We start from the raw sequence: 22127 nt of genomic DNA, 5'->3' as shown, positions 1-22127 counted from the left end.
TCAAATCATGGTTTCTCAGTACAGTCGGTGTGGCATGGAGGAGTTCTGTCCTTCAGGCAGCTCTGGTATAAATGTGACATAACGCTGTGCATAGAATTTACACTAAAACATGGCGCAAGGACAAAAGCGAAAATGTTCATATGCACAAAATAAACCAGATGCATAAATCTGTGCGTTCGCCAACTTCCACGTTCTTCCACTCCATAAATCCCAGTCAGCGTGAAAAGTAACGCTCGTGCACGTGCCTGCTGCCACACCCCAAACTCCTCCCAGAATTACACCTCTTTGAATATGCAAATCAATATAAATAGCCCTGAAGCTCAGTGTTCTGTTAAAAGGCAATGGTAAAAGCACAGGGGGAAAAAGAAGAATTTCAGCGAATACCAAGTGGAGGAAAGGAAAAACATTCTATTTGTTGGTCTAAACAGTGATATAAACAACAAAAGGTAGTTGATAGAGTGTCGGTGAAACTCTAAAGCTCAAGTTGACAAAGTCGCACAGCGCCCAAAATAAAAAAAGTTGTCAGATATCAAAATCGCCGTCGAAAGGAGAGTCGTAGCCCACCGTCTGAGTGTCAAATGAAAGCTTATTAGGGTACAGAGAAAAAAAACCAAATAGGGACAGTGGGGAAAAAAGCATGAAATGTCAACTTTAATCTCGAAATTTCCACTTTAATCACGTAGTTTGTCATTAAAGTAGAACATCATAAACTTCATCTTAAAATCATTTAATTTACTAGCTTCTCAAATCACATCGTAACTAAAGTAGCACGTTAAATGCTTTGTTTTGTATTTGATCTTCTATGTGCTCTGTGTGTGTGAATCACTACCTGCTTCTTAAACGGGCTTTCTCTTTCTCCAACAGGACACAGAATCCATTACAATCGTGATATTACAGCTCTCTGAATAATTAAAATACTGAGATGTATACTTGATGTCATTTTCATGATGATAGGAGTTAAAGCATGTTATTAAACATGGAAAAACGGTGGTGCATTGATTGTTCATGCCTCACGCAAGATGCTTGCTGCGCGACCTTCGATGAAATAATTTATTGTAGCAGTACCGTCTCTTTCAAACGTACTAACCTCCAATTCCTGTCCTTAACTTTCTTTCTCCAAATACCTACTCACCACACAATCAGCTCTATAAGCTGTCTGTAAGCTTAGAACGCCGATTCTTCAAAACATTTAAGGAACATTGAAATATCTTCTTAGTACATGTTTAATTATTCTATTCATCTATCCTTCCCTTGTCGCACCAGCCCCCACAAGAATACAGAGTGAGGCAGGAACAATCCATGAACGAAGCGCTAGCTCCTTGCTAGCGTTGTGACACCGTGTCCTCACATGTTTATTATTAACAATATAGATTATTTAACTGAAATTAAAGTTTTAGCTGTATAATATAATAAACATATTTTACTGCATTTCATCTTAAAAATTATATCGTCATCATATGTAAATACGCGCTTTATAAAGTGGCTTAGGTTGTGCAATATTATAACTGCACTGCAAGTTTACAGTGAGGTGATTGTACTTATACAAACTATTGACTGCATTTATAGTTCTTGGGATGAAACTGTTTCTGAACTACGAGGAAAGACTCTGAAGCGTTTGCCATATGAGAGTAGTTCAATAGGCAGCATTGTTGAGGCAGCGTGTGCTTGATGCTGTATACCGATAATTGTCTTTCCAATCAGCTGCTGCAGAGCTACGATTCCCTACTCAGATACAGTGATATAAATACTCAGAGTGGTGCAGCGAGAGTAATATGGAAAAAGATGATCCGCTATGGCAACCCCCTAATGGGAGCAGCTGAAAGAAGAAGGTGGTACAGTGAGATTAACAACGCTAAAGCAGCTATGGTATTTAGAAACGTTTGACCATTCTGTGGACCATTATATTGTTACAGGTTAATTACAATCAGATGCATTAAACTAATAAACAACATGCAGTTAATTTCAGTGTATTTATAAAGCCACGTCAGGGAAGTGGATCTAAAAAAGAAAGGGAAATCACACTGGAACAGTAGTACTGCTTTAACACTGGGTCTCGGCAGTTATAAAACTGAGCGAAGAACTTGCATAAGTCAGGGTTTTAGCTAGCGTGAAAATGTGCATGGCTTTACGGTGTGGGATATAGCCGGCCAATACCCCCAGGCCGCCAGGTGGAGCCCTGCAAGCAACATAGAGGTGCCCCGAATTGCAGGAGGGCATCATGGATAATGGAGTTTTTCATCACAGCCTTGCTGGATACCATGGGGACCTCCAGGGGACGCTGCAGGAAGATATAGAGACTTTGGTTTCACCTATAACCCGGAATTACGTCTTAGTCAAGGCGACAGAGGGAATGACGTACTTCCGGTGTGAAGAAAAGGACTTTTTATTTGACCCGGAAGTAATAAGGAATCATGGGCTGAAGGACTGTGGGAACACTTCTGGGTCAGGGAATATAAAAGACTAAGAAAGACACCAGAGCGTGTGGCAACACACAGCGCATCTGGGAGTGGTGGATTGAGTACTGCTGGTGTATTGTGTTAATTTAATGAGAGGAGGGTGCTTGTGCATTATATTTGTTCAAATAAAGAAGATTATTGGGCTTTCACCTGGCGTCTGACGTCTTGGACAAGGGTTCAAGGGAGTGATCGCACCCCCAATCTATCACAATGGCAAGTTTAGGTTATATACATCACGATTTGAGCGTGGAAACGGCCTTACGCAACATTTTGGTGCGTACGCACCGTTTATACATAAGGCCCCAGGTGACCAGTGGATTAGAATCCCTGTGAGAGCAGAACCACTGTAGGGGCATGTAGACCAGCGGGGAACTCTTGCCCCAGGAGGTAGTTTTTGAGTTTAGAGAGGGTGACCTGCTCAATCACTGCATACTTTCTTTCCTGGTCCAACAGTGTATGCTTGAGGTATATCACAAGATGTTCAGCTCCATTAATCACCTGGCCCAGAATGCTGCCAAGGCTGGTGTACAAGGCATTGTTCTGGAGGAAAGCAGAGAGAAATCAGTAAAGATTAAACCTGGAGCTATAATTAGGGCCTTCTTTAGGTCACAGAATGTGGCCTTATTCTTTGGGGTTCATGCCACCATGGTAGGTGCCGGCTATTTTAAATGATTCATTAAAGGCGCACCCCTCTCAGAGAACCGGAGTACTACTGGAGGTTTGTAGCAGCAAGCTGTCTTTTAGTTTATGACCATTCCTTTATGGTGGAAAATTTGGAACAGTGAAGTTTGACCCACCCTCCTCCAACCAGGTGCACTCTGAAACTCTTCTGGCAGCACTTCTGAGTGTGGGGGAAGTGCTGCAGTCCAGGGCTCCAGAAATGTCCAGGCACACATTGAGCTTCCACGCTCCAAGCCCGTTGGTCCTGATGCAATCCAGGGGGGCTGCACTCTCGTGTTCCGGGGGAGGTATTGCCAAGCACCTATCCTCTCTCCAGGTCCTTACTTCACAGGGGTGTCCCAGCCAGGTAAGAGCACTGGCCGTCCACCACAGAAGATTAGCTGATAGTGTGCAGAAATAAGAGGATAGCATTTCAGGAGAAGAAATGGGATATAGAAAGCATCAGAACAGGAATTCAAGGGAATGATTTTTGTCAAAGAGAAACAGAAAGGGTTTACACCTAAAATGGTGTTTTGCAACAATAGTGAAGGGAAACAGACCTGGATGGGGTTCTAGAATAAAAAAAGAACACTTGGAAGATGTATTAAATAAGGTGGTGAAGATAGAAGAGGAGGATGCTAAAAAAAATTATGAGGAGTCAGGATGAGACATAAATTGGAGAAGAGTTGATAGCAACACCAACAAGAAAAGAGATGAGGCCCAACACAGAACACCATCACATCTCCCAGATTTGCTCAAACCAATCCACTGTTGAGTATTTACATACAATGAAGAATATTTCACTAGAGTGTCACTGTTTTTTGTTTGCCAGTTCACTTTTTAAAACATAACAGCAAAGTCTCACAAACAGCCTGAGAGAGAGAGAGAGAGAAAGGGCAATAAAATAACAGCTTCAGAATTAAAAGTGATAGAAAGAACCAAGATTAAAGTAAGAGAAATGCAATATCTGTGTAACAGCTTTTAACAAAGGTTATTATACACCACAACTTTAAAAGAAAAACAAATAAGTGCAAAAGATGACTACACCTGCAGCAGAAGCATTCATAATTTCCACCTTCAGTTAGTTGGCACTTATCTCTTACCCTTTGCTTCCGTTTGTATTCTGAACCTAACGGAAAATCATTCACACGCAAAAAAGGCATGCGGTTGGCTTCTGCTTTAATTTACAAACTTTAACTTGAGCCAGGACCTCCCTCACCTTTCCTCTGCTTCAAAATTCTGGGACTTTCCTATTACATTCTGAAAATACTGAGTCACATCTTGCCTTTTCTCATGTAATGCCACATGAACACACCCCTTTATTAAACCACTAAATATTGTTTTTTGTTTTGAAAATAACTGAGACTCCAACCAAATTAGATCATTTCAAATTTCAACCCTGTGTTTGTCCTTCTGGGGGGACAGAGAAGTGTCCTCAACCTACATTCATATTTCTATTATGTGAGGAACCAGTTCTACCAACTTTGTACACTTGATATACCCCTCTGCCATTATTATTAAATAAATTATTAGTAAATTCCACACAGACAACCATTAGTACATGAAATAGCAGCATAAACTACTTTGTCACCATGGTGCTCTATCTGTAATAAAAACACCCTTAAATTAACTAAGAAAAATATGAATTTCTGTTAATGCTTCTAACCTAAAGATGATGCAGAACCACAAAATGCAGATGTCCTCTCCTGTATACTCTATAAAAAGCAGTGATGCTTGTTATTTCCTTCTATTAATATCTCCTAACAGTCTTAAAAGTTCTGCCTATAAAGAAGCACCAACGCTTTTAAATGTAAAATGAATGGAGAAGTTTCATTCATTCATTCATTCCACCACTGCTGACCAATGCTCCCTTCACACGACTCAAATTTAGAGTGGCCAGTTTATCTAGCAAGGAAGACATTTGGATATAGTAGGATGACTGCTGTAACACTTTTAAACCCCACACAGATACTGGGAAATTCCATGTGGACAATAATCATTGTTGTCATCATTATTCTCAACAGTTTAAACACCCATAAGGTTTTACAGTTGTCTCCAAATCTTTTCACTCCATGAAATGCTTTAGGGGAAGACCCATTCTTTTCCCCCCCATTTACTTGACATCACCTTTAAGTACTATTTGTCTTCTTTTCGCTCCAATGAGCCCTCATCCATATCCATCTTAGTGCACCTCATCATCCAATTACTCTGATTTTCACTCCATATGTCCAAAACAATTGTACTCTCCTCAGCACAACACCTATCACCCCCACACAAAATCATTCTCTTAATTTAATAATTCACACATTCATCTGATCATTTTCTTTTTTTCCCCCACATTTTTCTACTTTAATCTGCCACTTTTCACTCCCATACCATAAAGCATACAACTGTTTACACAGTTTAGGACTTTTACCCTTCAATGTCAAAGAGACTCATTTAGAAGATGAGTCTAATAACTGAGGACAGATTCAAAATTCTTTCTGTGAACCTCTGATTTTCAGAATGACTACTGTTCCTGCTCCTCTGTTAGAACTCAACATATCACCTAAATAGCAGAACTTCCTATTTTCTCCAAAACAATTCCATTGCCAATATCTACATTTACACTTACTCCATCAGAACACTGAACCACTCTCACACACTTTATACAAACAAATGGTGGTACTTGCTGCCTGCAGACCATGACTAAAGTTGCAACCCAGAACTCTACAGCTGAGAAAAAACAGTGCTTAACACAATACTATAACATCCACTGACTATTTTAATTATTAAATAAATAGAAAACACAGATGGACCCTTCCTAGAAAATTGCATTGAAGAGGTGGCAACGTCCTCTGCACTTTGCAACAAAAGCTGCTTATATATAAAAAAAAAAAAAAAAAAAAAAAGGATTACTTGAGAATACTGCAAAAGAAAACTCACCCACATGTTACAGATACAATGAGTGTATCCCAAAATTGACACAGCTGGAGATTCCAGTTAAAGTTAAAGTTAGCTGGATCATTCTTAGACATAAGTCGGGAACTGGACATTATCTGGGATCTTCATTTCTTAAAAAAGGAAAAACTTCATGGTGGCATTTTTGGCTCAGAAATCCTGACAGGATGGAATAGGGAGTCTAAATAAATTACATCCAAAACCACTCCCAAAAAGAAGGAAGTTATAGCAGCAAGGGGCTCCGTTATCAAGAAGAATGATGGCAACTTTTCTATCAGGCAGATGGCTTGTAGACAGCATTGAAACATACAATGAAACATAACGGTGTGCATGACATATGTAAAAGTAGGATACTTACTGTGCATGAGAATTTAAAAATACATATACTGTATATTCAGATGATAAGATTAGGGCAGCACTGACAGGATAGTCTTCTTAATCAACTGTCCTGTTCCGATGCATGACAGAAAGTATGACTGGGGCAACGAGACAATTAAATGTACAGCTTAAATGTTAGTGTTAGATAAAGGGTCACAGTTTTGTGGGGTGATAATAAGGAACGATAGGATGTGTATTCTTCACATGGGTTGCATCTGAACCAAAGAGGCACAAATATACTAGAACTGTATAAGAAATTGGACAACTTAGAACAATCCTGGTTTAATAATTCAAATAATGTAACAGATACCAATATTAATGAGCTACAAAAAAAAAAAAAAGATAATGAAATAAAACCAAATAGTTCCTAAAGATCAGGTAAGTTCTGTACTAGTTTATGATGTGAAAGGATTGTGGAAATAAGGTTCTCCTTGGTCTCTGAACTGTTTTTCAGGCAGTGGTAGCATTTCCCTAAAGAGGCTATTGTTGAGATGGCTACTATCTCTGATAATTTTCCTTTCCCTGGTCAGACATCACTTGGCATAGATGTCCTGGAAGTTAGAGAGTGCACACCATGGAGATGCATTTTCCTGACCTACCACTGTCTGCAGAGCCTTGCAGTCTTGCTGCATGCAATTTCCAAAACAGGTGGCAATACTACCTGTCCAGCTACTTTCAATGGTGAATTTTCAGAAATTCTTCAGTATCTGTGAGGACAGCATAAAATCACAGATGCCTCGGAGGTGGTAAAGGCATTGTCATACCTTCTTCACCAAAGTGGAAATGTGCATGAACCAAGTTAGATCTGCTGTGATGTGGACATCAATGTATCTGAAACGGTCCAATCTCTCCATTTCTGTGCTGCTAAAACTAAGGGGGTGGTACTGTCTTTGCTGTTTTCTCCCAAACTTCACAATTAGGTATTTTGTCTTGCTGACAGACTGCGGTCATTTCATCCATGTAAGCAAGTGCAGCCATACAGTCATAAGTATAATTATAGCAGAGGACCCAGAACACAAACACAGAGCATACTGTGAAGCCCCTGTGTTGAAGGTGTGGGATGAAGTGTGGCATCCTATTTAAACTGCAGGGGGATCTGCCTGTTAAGAACTTAAAAATCTGCACAGTGAAGTGTTCAGACACAGATTCCTAAGCTTGGTAATGAGATTAGAGGGGTTTATCATGTTAAATGCTAAACTACAGCCTATAAATAGCAATCACACACAATTCCCTCTCCTATCATCCAGGTGGAAGTAAATGAAGTAATCCTTCAATCAAGGTGATGGCATCATTTGTGGACCTACTAGAGTGATAAGCGAACTGTAATAATTCTTGGGGCAGTCAGTCAGTCAGGGATTGTTCAACCCGCTATATCCTAACACAGGGTCACAGGGGTCTGCTGGAGCCAATCCCAGCCAACACAGGGCGCAAGGCAGGAACTAACTCCGGGCAGGGTGCCAGCCCACCGCAGGGATCTTGGGGCAGTGAAGAGTATATGTTATTCTTGACTAACCTCTTGAATTTCTTCATTGATATAGATGTTACTACAACTGGTCAATAGTCATTCAGGCAGGCTGGATGCGATTTCTACAGGGACAGGGACAATGGTGGATCATTTAAAGTATGTTTTGTTTCAGACTGGGATAAAGAGAGATTAAATATTACCATGAACTCGGGTGAATGCTGATCAGCACAGATCATAAAAACAAGAATGCCATCTGGACCTAAATAGCAAACCTACATGCTTTAATGGTAGAATTACTAAAAAATAACTTACAATGGAACTGTATATACTGTAGCTACAAAAGCAAAATTGTTATACACCAAAATTAGAATCTACAAGATAAATAGATCTACTGAATCAATAACTAGGACAAAGAAATATAGTAAAGAAACAGAAACTCACTAACATATATTGGGGAAATTTAAAAAGAATTTAGTAAAATACCTATGAACACAAAGCAATAGCAGTACATACGGAAATCAGAAATACCAAAAACTACTGGCAAAGAAAAATGCAGATAATTCAGAGCTCAATCCTTAAAGGTTCCTTCAGCATTTTAGGCACTCAGAAAAAGCATGACAGAAACTTGTACTTTTTATGAACTAATCATTATACAAGTATTATTACTTCTGGTGTTTTTGAAATTTAGAAGGTTAATAGCATACCACTAGTTACAGAATATACAAATCACATGTAAATGATTTTTTCCTATTATTACCAACACACTGTTGTTGGTATAGCAAAAACCCATCCACCCATTTCCTAAACCTAATTATCTACAAAAGGATCATAGGGAAGCTTGAGTCTATCCCAGCAAGCACCTGGCACACAGTACAAACAATCCCTGGACAGTGCATCAGCCTATCGCAGGGTGAAAACACACACACAGACCAGTGCCGATTTAGCATCGCCAACTCACTAAGCCCACATGTCTTTCGAGTGTGGGAGGAAACTAGAACACCTGAAGAAAACCCATAAAAACATGGGGAGGATATGCAGACTCCACACAGGGAGCATCCAAAACTTGAACCCCAGTCTCTTGGTTGCGAGACCGCAGCTTTACCACTGTGCCACCCTGCCTCCCTTGCAAAAATGCAGAGGTTCAAAATTACCTGAGCATTTGGTCGATTATCTACAAATCATCTCACCATTTGTCCTCAGTTTGTGGTAGACATGAACTAATGCATTGTAAAATTGTGCACAGTTCTAACAATTTAGTTTTCTAAAGTCTGCCTAGGATTAGAGCTTTACTGTAAGACATCACAGGTTAAACTCACCAGGACATCTACCATTAATATGCTGTTGGTAGCCTTATGTATATCAAAAGACCGTCATCCTCTTAGGTGACCATTTTGAAATTATTCCAGATGGAACAATCTTCCTGAAAGAGCATTCAAATGTAGATCTTTTGCGCTTAGTTATTCAACTATTTACTGTTGCTCGATTTAAAAAAAACTGAAAAAACTTCTGTAGGGCATATACTACTGGGATATGATTTACCACAAACTTTCTAGTAGACTTATGGACTAGTACAATCAAAAATGTATTGGCTGTTAAATCTGTACTGATCCTTCCTGTAAAATGCATCAGACAAATATTAAGTTGAGCAAAAAAATGAAAACACATAAAAATTCATTTCAACATTTAATGTTCATTATTAATTCTAAGGCCAGCACGGTGGCGCAATGGTAGCGCTGCTGCCTTGCAGTGGGGAGACCTGGGTTCTCTTCCCGGGTCCTCCCGCCGCGGCCAGTCGCGAATAGTTGACACAGACTGCTCAGCCAATCAGTGCACAGCTGGCACATTGCTCCTCAGAGACCCGAGTTCGATTCCCCACTGGGGAGAAAGTGTTATTTTTTTCTTCTTTTTAACCATAAAAAGTGGTATGCACAGTCAGTCAGATCGTTGTATTTTCATGTGGGATGCTCCTTTTAAAATATTTTTAACAATTGAGACTCCAATTAACATGACCAGGTGTCTATAACTGTTATTTTTAAAATCCATAAGACATAGGTGATCACTGCATAATGGACAGATAGAGAAGCCACTGTAAATAAAATGTAAATAAATAAACAGGGAAGGCACTGTATAATAGGTATAAAAAAACAGCTAAGGGGATAGATTAATAAAAAGGAAGGAAAGGCACTATATGATCGCAGATAGGGAAGCTGCTATATAATAATAAAATTACTATATACAGTAGATAGACAGGGAGTTCACTGTATAAAAGACAGAGAAAGCACTACTAACTGAAAAATGGTACAGCCTTTTTATTAATCAACAGATACTTTTAGGAAGGCAAGCAGATAATGAGAGTACAAGTAGATGTAAAAAGCACTAGACATGAAAGGCATTATATATGAGACATAGATCGGAAAGGCACTATATACAGAGCACACAGGGAAGCCAAAAAGTAATACTACTATTACTACATAGACAGATAGAGAAGGAATTCACAGTATAATAGGCAGCCAGCAAAGGCACTATATACGAAAAGAGAAAGCACCAGACATACAGGTATCATCATTAGCAATATATTAGTTTTATTGTGTATTTATTTAATTGTTTATCTCTGAGATGTATGTAAATAAAATAAATGAAAAATGCTTCAGCCTGTTTATTATTCAACAGATGCAACAGGACCATTAGAGTACATCTAGATCTGAAAGGCACTAGATAGTCAAACAAATAGGAGAGTCACTGTTTAATAAATGTGGGATGCTGTTTTTAAAATATTTAAAAATTGAGACTGCAATTAACATGAACAAGTGTCCTTATAACTGTTCTTATTTTTAAGTTATGTAAGACATTCACAGTCAGACAGCACTGAATAATACACAGACAGAGAAGCCAGTAGACAGATAAACTGGGAAGGCACTGTGCAATAAAAGATATAAAACTGTCAGGAGTAATAGACAGACAGACATACAGATAAATAGATGTGAAAGGTGCTATATGATTGATAGATAGATAGATAGATAGATGTGAAAGGCACTATATGACAGATGCTGCAGAAAGGCAAGCAGGCAGTAAGAGAACATTCACATGTGAAAGGCACTAGATAAATGAATTAGATAGGAAAGGCACTATATAATAGGCAGACAGGGAATTCACGGTATAATAGACAGGCAATGCAACGGACAGATAACAGTATCACACAAATATACATATTTGTCATCTCTGCAATTAATCATCAGAAGCTGCAGGTAGGCAAGCAGGCAGTGAGAGTACAGATAGATTTGAAAGACACTAGATAGATAGAGAAGGCACTGTGCAACAGATGTTAACAGGAAAGACACTATATAATAGGCAGACAGAGAAGGCACTAGACAGATAGATAACTGTATTAACTATATAGTAGTTTCATTTTATATAAAATGTATATGTATTTTGCAACTCGGAGAATTATGTCAAAAAGTAATACATTAAATCATAAATCAATCGACGCACGCTGCTCGCAGGCAAGCGGGCAATGAGAGTGGCGATAGATGTGAAAGGCGCTAGATAGATCGTATACAAAAGGCAAAAATAGCGACCACTTGTTAACAGTATTATCTATAAATAATGAAATCATGAATTAATCAACAGAAATAACCGTGCGATCTACATTTTAAACTTCACGATTTACTTAAAAAAAAAAAAAAGCCGCAGCAGCACGTCTATGAAAGCAGACGCTGCAGGCGCAGCGGCGAAAAGCGCCGAACAGCGCCCCCGAAACGGAAGTGGCAGAAAATAGATCGCATCGGTAGTGCTTTTAGCACTACCATAGAGAATGAATGGGAAACGTTTTAGGGAGCTTTAGCTAAAGAATTCTCGGCTTGCGCGCGGCCCCGTGTCTGTGTGGGTTTCCTACACTACTTTTATCTGACTGCAACACAAATTAGACGATCTACAAGTCTCCAACCTAAAATTTAAATCCGAACAATATATTTGATCACTTTTCACTGTTCTATTATTTCACCGAGTAATAACTTCCATTTGTTTGCGCTAATGCGACCTTTACTATGCTCCTTGGAAGACTATCTGCAGCAGACCTTGGAAGAGGGAAAAAATGAATGCATGAAGGGAAATCTTGCAGAAAAAAACCTGAGAACAAAAATTCTGCACGAAACCTGCATCTTAAGATAGATTTGGTTTCCGGGAAGACAATGACCCCAAGCATAAAACCAAGACCAATGCATGTAAAAGCAGACAATAACTTTGAGTAATGTTAGCATTTACTCCCCCGGGTGGAACTGAAGAGTCGCATAGTGTGGGGGAGGAACGATCTGCTCAGTCTGTCAGTGGAGCAGGACAGTGACAGCAGTCTGTCACTGAAGCTACTCCTCTGCCTGGAAGTGACACTGTTCAGTGGATGCAGTGGATTCTTCATGATTGACAGGAATTTGCTTAATGCCTGTCACTCTGCCACAGATGTTAAACTGTCCAACTTTACTCCTACAATAGAGCCTGCCTTCCTAACAAGTTTGTCCAGGCATGAGGCGTCTTTTGTCCAGGCGTGAGGCATCTTTCATCTTTATGCTGCCTCCCCAGCACACCACAGTGTAGAAGAGGATGTCCTGGAGTGGTCAAATCAAAGTCCAGACCTCAGTCTAATTCAGACTTTGTGGATAGACTTGAAAAAGGCTGTTCACTCACGATCACCATGCAACCTGACATAGCATGTTTGCAAAGAAGAATGGGGAACAATTGCAATGGCCAAAGCTAATAGATACCTATCTACACAGACTAAAGACTAATTGTTGTCAAAGGTACATCTACTGAATACTGACTTAATAGGGATAAGTAATTATTTATTAATTATGAGATTAACTGTTTATTTTTTGTTTTATCTCTATATATAATCTTCATTTGGATCTTGCTCTTTGTTTGTCCGCGAATGAATTAGAAGAAGAAGCACTAGATGGCAGTAGAGAGAAAGCTAAAACATAGGCATTGCATTAAGAATCTCCTCCAGGCTTATACTACTGAAGACTGTAGTACGCCAGTCCTACCTCAAAGCACAGACATTCAAACTAAACAAATTGTTGTGCTTTAAATTAACTGAAGAGATCTTCATTTAGATCTTAATCTTTCTTTGTCCGCGAATTCCACGCATGCGTAGACCACCTTCCAGTTTAGTACGTTGTTGTTACTCAGGGATGTCAACAATGTGCCGGAATAACGAAAGGGGTGGCGGACAGTGTCACGCTGGTTAGATCCTGAGGCCTGGTTAGAGAATGAGATTGCCGAAGATAAAAGGTACGTGCCTACGTAACATATGAATTAAAGAAAGACAGTGGATAAAATGAATGACAACGTAACAGCACGTTTTGGAAATTAATTATTGTTACGTTGTAGCTGGCAAGTGCTGCGCGTCTCACAGTTGTACCGTGGCTTGCTCACATGTCAGTGAAGTGATCCCTATTTATGCTTTAAAGAGCCTGGATACCTACAGTATGTGTTTATAACCATTGCTCTGTGTATATTGCCTTACTCGTTGAATTGACACAAAGCAAACTCCGAGATTGAAGAAAGGTTGAGAAGACATCGTAAGAGGAAACAATAGCGTTGTGAAAACGAGACGGACTGCGAATGGACAGAAGCAGAAATGCTCCTACACCACCACATAATTACGATTCAGACAGTGATTCCGAGTAGGCCGTTCCTATTGAATCAATGTCCAAGGGTTTTCTTTTGTAATTTTGTTTCCCTTCTAAAAAAATCATAATGCTGTGCGACGAAGGGCCCAGTTCCAGTTTTCACTTTGTCATTTTGAAACATTGATGAAATGGCAAATTTATCCATTTAAAATTAAATCCACAAAATAATAAAGTGTGCAGAAAGCGAAGGAGTCTGAATACTTTCTGAATCCACTGTAATGTACTGATCATGTACAGTATATAAATTTTTAATATCTATTTCAAGAACAGAACTAAAAAACATAAGGATTATAAACACAGTACTACTATATACAAAAAAAGACTGAAATAAAATTAGAATTCTATGCAAATTACTTAAAGTTCTACAATAGGAAAATTAATGGAAGTGACTTTAAATGACAAGATAAAGGGCCAGGTACCCAGTACAGGTGTAACATACAGCATGGGAGAAGATAAAGTATATTCTGTCTTACTAATATATCTGAGCTTTAGGGGGAACCAACAAACACCGCTGATAGTAGTAAAGCATATGTTACTCTCTATATTGAATTACAAAAACTTTGAGACAATATAACTGACTAATCAGACTACACACTGCAGCAATTCAGAGAACAATATATGGATGTGGTGTGTAACTGCCCTAACTACTGTAGATTAACAGCCTATTGTGTGAGGATATTTTTCAATTATAATCAAATACAGTATGTCACAATGGGACCCATTTTGATCATTTATTGGATCACTTTTCTTTTTTCTTTACATAAATCAACTACATAAAATGAGTGTAGTAATAGTAGTGAAGCAGTGAACATGTTAATTAATGGCGACACTAAAAATCTTGGATTAATAGATAGCCTAATGTAAATATAGCCAATAAAATATCTGCATATAGACGTGGACAGGATGCAGTCTTGGGAAATTAAGTGATAAATATGTTTGATGTCAACAAGAGCAAAGCTGCACACACACACACAAGGAGAAAATATCAGATGAAGTTACACAATGGTGGCCTGTAGCTAGAAAGCACACCTTAGTGTAAAAAAAACAAAAAAAAAAAAATACATAAGTTTCCTTTAATTATTTGATTAAACACATTATAGGCATTAGATAAGTAAATCTCACAACCTAGTGCATTCCTGATGTCAGAGACCAAGTGCAATACTAAGGCACTCTATTAGACAAGGAGTTCAATTAAATATATTCATAAATCTGTTTCTGATTAATAAGTTGGTTGAAAAGAAACCCAGAAGCCACAGGGGTACCTAAGGACAATGCATGAAAAGTTCTGGGTTATGGTAAATCTGAATACACTTAAGCTCTCACAAAACATGATTTTTAAATCAACAGTGGCATCTTTACACTTAACGTTAAGATGCATGTTTAATTATTTCATCAAGATCCGACCACAGTAACACCAGATGTAAAACAGGAGATGGGATTATGATCACATAACTCAGACCACATTCACAGATGATCAAAAGCAGAATCGTATTTGAATGTTGCTCAAGAAAGATCTCAATCTGCATGCTAGAGAAGCATTTAAAATACAAGGTGTATATGTAATCCTACTAAATAACATTCAAAAACAATCTAGATACTAAACACATTATGACCTGGTTTAAAGGGGGCCATGGATTACCCTTTTCTTATATACACAGGACTGTAGAACACAACTTTTTCTTTCATCTCACTATCACTACTCCAGAGACAATATTTGCAGTGATCGCTCCCAACATCTGGTTATTAATACAACACTGTTCTTCATGTGTTTATCAATAGACTACAATTCTAGATGAATATATTTATAGTATATCCTAACTAAACAGATAAAGTTGTAGCATATTCTAATTAAAAATGACAGGACCACATAACACACAAGACCTTTTTACCTTAATAAAGGATAAATAGGATAGGTTCGGAAATGGATAGAACCTTAGCCCCAATTTGATCCCATTCCTCAAAAGTAATTGCTTGTAAACAAGGAAAGAAAAAAGTGACATCCCAGTCTCAAATAAAATAATGAAACAAACAGTGTGTATATTAGAATAATAATAATTTGTGTCATTTATATAGCGCTTTTCTGCTACACAAAACACTCACCACACACGGAGGACCCGGGGAGAAAACCTACGATCTCCTTACTGCAAAGCAGCAGTGCTACCACTGCACCACCTGCATGTTAGATGAATTCAAACAATTACTTCTGTTCTAATTTGTTCCTGAATTTCTTTGGATCTTGGCATGATGTCTAGCTTTTGAGGTGCTTTTGGTCTACTTCTCTGTGTCAGGCAGCTCCTATTTAAGTGATTTCTTGATTGAAACAGGTGTGGCAGTAATCAGGCCTGGGTGTGGCTACGGAAATTGAACTCAGGTGTGATACACCACAGTTAGGTTATTTTTTAACAAGGGGGCAATTACTTTTTCACACAGGGCCATGTAGGTTTGGATTTTTTTTTCTCCCTAAATAATAAAAACCATCATTTAAAAACTTCATTTTGTGTTTACTTGTGTTATATTTGACTAATGGTCAAATGTGTTTGATGATCAGAAACATTTTGTGTGACAAACATGCAAAAGAATAAGAAATCAGGAAGGGGGCAAATAGTTTTTCACACCACTGTATAGTACCTCTATACACCATCTGAACCATTCTCTCCCCTATCCTTCCGAACGCCACTGAACAGCTCTGACACAGGAGATGGAAAACATATCTTTTTTGTCAGCCCTGGGTGTATTATCAACAAACCAACTCTGCAGTATTCCTGTAACCTCTCTGATGCTCTCACAGGATCGGACGGTGACATGTGACCCCAAGACCTCAGAATCTTCAGCCAGAGGCACACCAACACCATCAAGACCCTGCTCCACATCCTAGGAAGACATATCTGGATTCATAACCAAGTGTAACTGGCAGACTCAAATTCTCTCTGTATGGGACACCATATGGGGAACTATCACTTTTTTGCTTAGCATGAGACCTTACAAAGTATTCCCACATTCCTTGGGGTCACAAAGAAAGCAATGCACATATTGGAATCAGCATCAAATATCCAATCTGAAACACTGGTCTAAATGCCATTTGCTCTGTAAACCTTAAGATACAAGATATTCATAATCAAGAAAACTAAAAGATCTATTATGCGTACAGCACTCCAGCAGAATCTGAAATTTACAGATAATAACAGGGCACCCAACATGCAGAATTAAATCCCAGTAAGCTAAAATGCTATGTTTCTTAGGTTTTTGTATAATTTTAGTAGCATGCTACTGCATCATAACCGGCAACTATAAATAGCCCTGCTCAAAATACAGGTGCAATTAAGGTAAACTGAATGCAGAAGAACAAAAACTGGAAAAAACTGAAGCCATCACCATGCCAGTCTACATTTAGTACTGTCTGAATGAAAAAGCGCACATGCAAATCTAGAACCTTCAACACAGTAAATTAATCTAGAAATGTAATTGTGAAATGAGTGTGAATTTAATACAACACAGTACTAAAAGTTAAGCAACAAATTAAACTAACACACAAATGTATTGCTATACACACAAGTACACCTACTAAAAGAGATGATGTGTTTTTATATCTTTTCTCCATTATTCCTTCCTTTTCTGTAACCACTTCTTCCATGTTTAAAATGATGTCTCTCAGTAAGCTTAAACAAGAGGATTATACTATAATTCCCTAATGCATTTTATGAAAATATCTATATATGTATTATATATAGGTTTATTATCACATGCACTTGATTCACTGGAACTCGTACTTGCATGTACTAATCATTATATTGCAAATATATATTTGCAATTCTATTTATGTTCTTGTATTTATTTTATACCGTTTTGGCATTATACTAATCGCTAGTCTCTGGAAGACAGGTCAGTTACCATTTCTTTGTGCTCAATCTTGAATACCCAGGTCCTTTATAATCCCGAATAGCATGCCAATTCACCTCGCAGCACACTTCCTAAAATGTTCAGTTTTTCGCCAAACTTGCTAATCCACCACATTCTCGTGTCTGTTTATATCTTAACAAAACAAAATTCCAGAAACGAGGAAATGAGTGTGCAACGGTATTACGCATCGTACTTAAATCAACTTTTTTTGGCAAGAAACTATTTCTCCGTGTTCCGCGCTTCCTCGTGCGGTGAGTCAGACGCTACTCACAACCGCTGAATCATCTTTGATGAATGGCTGCCCGATCATCCCTATTCCGCCACGGGCTCCTATTGAAAATTGGGCGGGCGGCGGGGAAGCCCCAGTCTATACTCACCACGCCCCATCCACCGCAAGCCGCTGACTCACTTCCAAAAAAGCCAACAACAAGTGCTGCTGGCTGCGGCGTCCAGGGGAAACCCAAGAAATACTAAAATCCCATAAGTGAAAAATGTGTAGCCGGAGACGTTCATTTCTCATTGGCGTTACTTACTGGTGTTTTTTCCAGGACTCGGTTTGGACACGACTGCGAAATACATAAATTCCAAAATTTAGAATGTGAAATAAAATAATAAAGTAGGTCGCAGGAAAGGACAGTCATATTCATGTCACAGAGCTGAAACTTAACGTGTATTAAAATACACAACAAACAATTCCACTATGCAGGCAAAACGACTGTCTACCAAAATCAAGTAGTTGTGGTTTTACTGTTAAATCTCTTCGTTGTTAACGTATTTTTTAACAATGTGCAGTTTTACCATAGTGAACGTAAACAATTCTCTTACCAGGCTGCTCTATCAGTGATATGATTTATGAGACCGATACACCTGTTGCCCCATCGTACATGCTCCCGATCCCGCTTTCTCTGCAGCGTTAATCTAGTAATGCAGGGGTTCGTAAATTCAGCTCTAGTATATCAATGTGGCAACAGGCTTTAATTCCATCCAGTTTCACAAATCAGTGGGTCCCTCTTATGTCTTGTCAGTCTAATTGTTTAGCTAGCCTTTGTGCGTTCAAAACGGCAAATCAAACAATGAAGGCAATTTGAAAATTACACCGTAACCGCAACAGATATAAAGGCAACACGTATCAATGCGGTCGCAGTGGTTTATGGGTACTTCGAACACGCAGAGCGCAGCTATCATTACCTTACGCGTTGAAGCCAAGATCAAATGAACTTGGACGTTCCATTGCAGCATTGCATCCTTGTTGAACAAAGTTATAAGATTTCTTTGGGAGTGAAATCTGCTGAAATTCATCAAAGGATGTTGGCTCAGTATGGAAGTGAAAACACCATAACTCAACGAAAGGGTTATTAATGGCTGTAAAGGTTTAAAGCAGGAAGTACAAGTGTAATCATTGAAGCTTGATGTGAACCACCATCAACATTGCATACACAAGTCCACATCAACATGGTGAATGCCTTCATCTGAGGAGACAAGCGGATTATGTTGTCCACTGTTGCTGGACATTTGGATATCAGTAATGAATCCGCACATGACATAGTGTGTAATCACTTGGGATACCGTAAAGTTTTCACAAGATGGGTACCCACACAGCTCACTGATCTGCATAAGCAAAAGCACCTGGAGGGTGCAACCCAATTCTTGAAATATTATAAAGAAGACCCGAGTGTAGTTAGAGCAGATTGTCAACAAAGATGATACATGGGTCCATCACTGTGAAGCAGAATACAAGAGACACAGTACACAGTTGAAACACCAATTTTCTCCAGTAGAGATTAAAACAACTGCCCTGTGCCAAGAAAATCAGACCTTCTCTTGGAACATGAAGTGTCCTTTTCTGTCGCATTTTCAGGAACACCGACAATCAGAGACCAGTGCAACATACTGTGCTATACATAGAGGGAACTCAAACCTGCATTTCTCATGAAAAAAAGAAGAATACTGTCAAAAAGAGTCTTGCTGCTCCATTACAACACACATTCCCATGCAGCAGCCGCAACAGTGAAGGTAATGCAGCAACTGCAGTCTGAATGTCTTCCACATCTCCCTTACACCCCTGATCTACAGTGCATCCGGAAAGTATTCACAGCGCATCACTTTTTCCACATTTTGTTATGTTACAGCCTTATTCAAAAATGGATTAAATACATTTTTTCCTCAGAATTCTACACACAACACCCTATAATGACAACGTGAAAAAAGTTTACTTGAGGTTTTTGCAAATTTATTAAAAATAAAAAAATTGAGAAAGCACATGTACATAAGTATTCACAGCCTTTGCCATGAAGCTCAAAATTGAGCTCAGGTGCATCCAGTTTCCCCTGATCATCCTTGAGATGTTTCTGCAGCTTAATTTTAGTCCACCTGTGGTAAATTCAGTTGATTGGACATGATTTGGAAAGGCACACATCTGTCTATATAAGGTCCCACAGTTGACAATTCATGTCAGAGCACAAACCAAGCATGAAGTCAAAGGAATTGTCTGTAGACCTCCGAGACAGGATTGTCTTGAGGCACAAATCCGGGGAAGGTTACAGAAACATTTCTGCTGCTTTGAAGTTCCCAATGAGTACAGTGGCCTCCATCATCCGTAAGTGGAAGAAGTTCGAAACCACCAGGACTCTTCCTAGAGCTGGCCAGCCATCTAAACTGAGTGATCGGGGTAGAAGGGGCTTAGTCAGGGAGGTGACCAAGAACCTGATGGTCACTCTGTCAGAGCTCCAGAGGAACCTTTGTGGAGAGAGGAGAACCTTCCAGAAGGACAACCATCTCTGCAGCAATCCACCAATCAGGCCTGTATGGTAGAGTTGCCAGACGGAAGCCACTCCTTAGTAAAAGGCACATGACAGCCCCCCTGAAGTTTGCCAAAAGGCACCTGAAGGACTCTCAGACCATGAGAAACAAAATTCTCTGGTCTGATGAGACAAAGATTGAACTCTTTGGTGTGAATGCCAGGCGCCACGTTTGGAGGAAACCAGGCACCACTCATCACCAGGCCAATACCATCCCTACAGTGAAGCATGGTGGTGGCAGCATCATGCTGTGGGGATGTTTTTAAGCGGCAGGAACTGGGAGACTAGTCAGGATAATGGGAAAGATGACTGCAGCAATGTACAGAGACATCCTGGATGAAAACCTGCTCCAGAGCGCTCTTGACCTCATACTGGGGCGACGGTTCATCTTTCAGCAGGACAATGACCCTAAGCACACAGCCAAGATATCAAAGGAGTGGCTTCAGGACAACTCTGTGAATGTCCTTGAGTGGCCCAGCCATAGCACAGCCTTGAATCTGATTGAACATCTCTGGAGAGAACTTAAAATGGCTGTGCACCGATGCTTCCCATCCGACTTGATGGAGCTTGAGAGGTGCTGCAAAGAGGAATGGGCGAAACTGGCCAAGGATAGGTGTGCCAAGCTTGTGGCATCATATTCAAAAAGACTTGAGGCTGTAATTGCTGCTAAAGGTGCATCGACAAAGTATTGAGCAAAGGCTGTGAATACTTACAGTATGTACATGTGATTTCTCAGTTTTTTTATTTTTAATAAATTTGCAAAAACCTCAAGTAAACTTTTTCACATTGTCATTATAGGGTGTTTTGTGTAGAATTCTGAGGAAAAAAATGAATTTAATCCATTTTGGAATAAGGCTGTAACATAACAAAATGTGGAATACCACTGTATACCATGCAACTATCTCATCTTTGGTCTACTTAAAGATGCACTGATCGTTCACCTCTGATGACAAGGTTAAGGAAGCAGACTTGGATTCAGGAGTATCCAAAAAAGCATCTTCTCCCAAAGAATGAAGAAGTTTGTGGAACAATGCAAGAAGTGTATCAGCTTGCAGGAAAACTATGTGGACAGAGGTGTTTCTAGGAACTACCAAATCTACCATAACATTTTCTAAGCCTGCTTAATCCTGAGCAGGATCACAGGGGCTGGACCCTATCCCAGCAAGCATAAGACAACAAGACAGGAACAACACCTGTACAGGTTGTCAGTCCACCGCAGGGTGAACACACACACATACACTACACACTCACTAGGTGCAATTTAGTGTCACCAATCCACTTAACCTGCATGTCTTTGGACTGTGTGAAGAAACCTACACAGACATGGGGAGAGGAGAACATGCAAACCCAATGCAGGAAGGACCTGGGACATGAATCACAGTCTTTTTCCTTTATGGCAGCAGTTCTGCCAGGGTGCCACCCTTTAAAAATGTAAATAAGTGAAAAAGTGTAAATAAAATGCAAATATTACGTGCACATGGTAATAAAATAGTAATCCCTGTAGTATTCAGTGTCATTTGCACCTGTGCTTGTAAATCAGTATTTTGATACACTTAAGGCAGTAAACTACACACAAAAAGGTGATTTTAAAAGAATATCATAAAACAATGTTAACATTTAAAGATATGGCAAAAAATATATATGTTTTAACTTTGTAAATATACAAGCATATATTCGTGTAAATTGTGATATTGATAGACAAACCATATATTGAACAGTTATTTTATTGACTGATTGGTGAATTAATTTATTATTTATTTAGGTGATTAAAAGAATGCCATAACTAACTAACTTCCATGCTTTTCAAAATTTATCCTGCTTCCAACTTACCACAGTCCTTTGGATGAATGAA

The sequence above is a fragment of the Polypterus senegalus genome, chromosome 3 (assembly GCF_016835505.1).
Source record: "Polypterus senegalus isolate Bchr_013 chromosome 3, ASM1683550v1, whole genome shotgun sequence".
Classification (NCBI taxonomy): Eukaryota; Metazoa; Chordata; class Cladistia; order Polypteriformes; family Polypteridae; genus Polypterus; species Polypterus senegalus.
This window is presented reverse-complemented; position numbering follows the sequence as displayed.